Source organism: Chrysemys picta, chromosome 1, assembly GCF_011386835.1.
Source record: "Chrysemys picta bellii isolate R12L10 chromosome 1, ASM1138683v2, whole genome shotgun sequence".
In the NCBI taxonomy this organism is placed as follows: Eukaryota; Metazoa; Chordata; order Testudines; family Emydidae; genus Chrysemys; species Chrysemys picta.
The window spans coordinates 351,687,111-351,691,104 of NC_088791.1; positions in this window are offsets into that span (position 1 = coordinate 351,687,111).

Consider the following 3,994-nt stretch of genomic DNA (forward strand, 5'->3'; position numbering starts at 1 on the left):
GACGTGGTCAATGCATCGATTGGGCTCAGAAATGCTCCAGGTGCCTGTAAAGGGAGAGAAGCCCAGCGCAGGGGGGTTACACACTTTATAGAAAATAGTATGATAAATATTTTATAGTTACCAACAATCTAGAACTGGAGGTGATCAGTGAAGTGGCAACATTTACAAGTGGCACCAGATTATTTAGCTCAGAGTCAAGTCCAGAGAAGTCCTCTGAGGGAACTGAACAATCCCAGTGAATGGGGAGCAAGATGGCAGATGAATTTCGATTTCAATAAACTGTGATGTGTATGCCCATTGGAGGAAAAAGCTGAAACTCCTAAAATACTTTACAAGGTTCTGATTTAACTCAGGACAAGGACCTGGGTGTCATGGTACACAGCCCTGTGAAACCCTGCTCACAGTGCAAGCACAGACAGAAACTAAACAGGACAGTGGGATCCAGGAGGAGTGGGATGGGAAATCATATGGAAAATACAATGCTATGAGATCAGTCATTCAATATTTCACTCTATCCGGTCTCTGTGTAGTAGTGGGCACCCTTCTCACACAGGATATTGCAGAAAGAGAGGGGTTACGTCCAGGGCGAGGAGAATGATCAAGGGCCTGGGGAAACTCTCATCCAGAGAGAGGTTGACAAGACTGGGATTGTTACGCTACAGAGGAGATGAATAAGAGGAGTTATGAAAAAATATTCACTGGTCGAGTAGATGGAGAATATATTTTCCCTGTCTCATAACACAAGATCAAGAGGACATTCAACTAAACCAGGGGTCGGCAACCTTTCAGAAGTGGTGTGCCAAGTTTTCATTTATTCACTCTAACTTAAGGTTTCGCATGGCAGTCCTACATTTTAACATTTTTAGAATGTCTTCTTCTATAAGACTATAATATATAACTAAACTATTGTTGTATGTAAAGTAAATAAAGTTTTTAAAATGTTTAAGAAGCTTCATTTAAAATTAAATTAAAATGCAGAGCCCCAGGGACCAGTGGCCATGTCCCGGGCAGTGTGAGTGCCACTGAAAATCAGCTTGCGTGCCGCCTTCGTCACGCGTGCCATAGGTTGCCTACCCCTGAACTAAACTGAAATATTGTAAATTCAAAACTGACAAAAATAGAATGTTTTCTTCCCTCAATGCCTAAATAGATTGAGGAACTCCTTGCCACAAGATGTATTTGAGGCCATGAGCTAAGCCAGAATGAGGAAGGGTTTGGACATGTACATGGATAGTGAGACTTTAAACGTTCAGCCTCTCCCAACAAACCACAGTGCTCCCTGCTTCTCTGTATAGATCTCCCTATCTACCCCCAGAACCGTCAGCACCGCCTGGTTGTCCATCTCATACCCTTCTCCCCACCTCCATATCACTCAGTCCTGCCCACCTGACTATATACCCCAGTCCCTTCCAGAAACCCACCAGTGCTGTCTGCTTGTCAATGGATGTTCCCCACGCCAAAACTTCCAGCCCTGCCACTCAGTGATGCACCTCAGCCAGGACCACAATCAGGTGCTAGGTCCCACAGTGACAGCTCATAGAAATACCTCCTTAGACTAGGTTAAACTCAGTGTCCGCCTGCACCCGGGAAAAGGAGCCTATTCAGTGAAGGGACCTATTCCAGTGAAGGGAACCCCAGCACCAGCTCAGGCTGTGCAGGGAAGGAGGGACAGACCCAGCAGGAGGGAGAGAGGACACGGAAACTAAAAGGAGTCAGCGTGAGTAACTCTTCCTCAAAATGACACAAAGCTTTAACATATTGCAGCCCGCTAGAAACCCAGACACCCCTTCCTGAGGCTGCTTTTCTGTGTTGGTAATTGCTGACGTTCCCACAAGACTGTAGTGGGGCTGAGCACGGGAGGAGGGATGGTCCAGATGGGGGATTGGTCATAGACAATCTGCTATAGTGTGATCCACATTGCGTTACAGTCTGAGACACCCCCTATCCCAGGGCGCCTCATTACGTCTCTTTGCTCTGTGCATTAGGCAGGATGCCCATTCCCTATTTTGTCCAGTGTCAGGACTCTGTGCCACTGTCTTGTTCCTACAGCACGCCCCCCCTCCCACCAACACACACAAACATTGTGCATCCCTGAACTTTCCACAGTGGGATTTCCATCACCGCCTGGTTTCCTCTAAGCCAGAAACATGCTTTTATTTTTTACTGCCTTTTGATGCTTCTCATCCTCTCTAGACCCAAAGATGCAGGGCCACAGAGAAAGCAGACCCTCCCTTCCTCCCTGAAAAAAAATGTTATCCTAATTGTTCATTTACGAAAACGATGAGGGGACCAGGGGATCTAACTTATGAGGAGATGCTAAAGGAATTGGGCTTGTTTAGACTGCAGAAGAGGAGAATGAGGGGGGATTTGAGAGCAATGGTTTCAAGTTGCAGTGGGGAAAGTCGAGATTGGATATTAGGAAACACTATTTCACTAGGAGGGTTATCTAGGGAGGTGGTGGAATCTCCATCCTTTGAGATTTAAGGCCTAGCTTGACCAAGCCTTGGCTGGGATGATTTAGTTGGGGGATTGTTCCTGCTTTGAGCAGGGGGTTGGACTAGATGACTTCCTGAGGTCTCTTCCAACCCTCATCTTCTATGATTCTACAAACCTCTAAGGATTTCAGCAACTCTCCTGTCAGCTCCTCTTTAGTGCAAATGAGCTCACCCAATCTTTAGCAACGACAGGACAATTCCAGTTGAACTTACTGGAGGTTCATGGCCGGTGTGAATCAGGACATTCATCTAAGTCCTTACTTGAGGATTTAGGGTGAACTTTGGTCCTTGGTGGGAGTTCTGCCATTGAACTCAATGATCCAATATTTCATCCCTAGTACTTAATTTTGGCTCCCAGTTGTGACAATCACTCCCAGCTTCACATCCTGCTACAGAGAGCACTATTCTCTATGCTGATGAAAAAATCTGAAGGAAACCCCCAATTTTTGTGATGTTCTGAGACAAGGCATTAAAGATGGGTATTCCAAAACACACAGAGGCTCTGATTTTGTTTAGGGAGGTGAGTGCAAATCTGGAGTGACCCACCGATGGCAGAATGTGAGAGCAGAATCTTTCCACTCTATGAAATCCTGTGTATCCCCTTCTTCTTGTGAAAAATCTGATAACACAGATACCCACTGCAGAGGCCTTGGCTGCACTTCTTAAGAGGCCAGTGAAGTTGCTGAATTGGAACGCTTGAGTAAACCAGAGGAAAAACCACATCGACCGAAAAAAGGAAGCTACTGAGACAGATAGAAGGACACCGTAAGAGACAAGGAATTGATCTGAAAAACAAATATTTGTCTAAACTATTTCTAATCAATTTTTAGTTCCAATTATTCCAGGGAAATCCCTTGGTGTTTTTGACAATATTAAGCAGTTCAAGTTGTTTCTGCTGATGAATTTCTGCCCACGTGGTTCTTGGCATGAACTCTGGAACCCTCCCTGAGCCCTCAGCACTAACTTTATTGCAGAAACAGGCCACTCATCGAAATCCCACACTGCAGAGAGAGGGAATCTCCTTACTGTGACAGGAAGGCAGAGACTTGACAATCAGTGTACGAGTCTCACATGTCTGACACTTGCTGTGCTTTACAGGTACCTTTATGATTCCCCTGTACAGTCCCTGAGGACTCTCATGTTGGCCAGGACTCCCAGACAATTCCCTCTGCACCATGAACAGTGGGAAGAGCAGAAAATGGACTCTGGAGAGCTTCAGCCTGTGAGCCTGAGGAATAAGAATTGATTTGCTGTTAAGAGCGGCTCAAATTGTCAGGGCAAAAGGGAATATTAACATTTAGATGAATCTTGGGTGAAATAAGATCAATGTCTATATGTCTCATTGAAGTTTGTGATGATAGTTTCCCTAATGGATAAATTGCCGTTTGTTGATCTGCGTAACTGATTACCAGTGGTGATTATAAAACAGAAGCTTACATCTATAACCTATTGTTTACCCAGGACTGTATGGTCAAGTTGATGCTAGAAAACTGTATAAA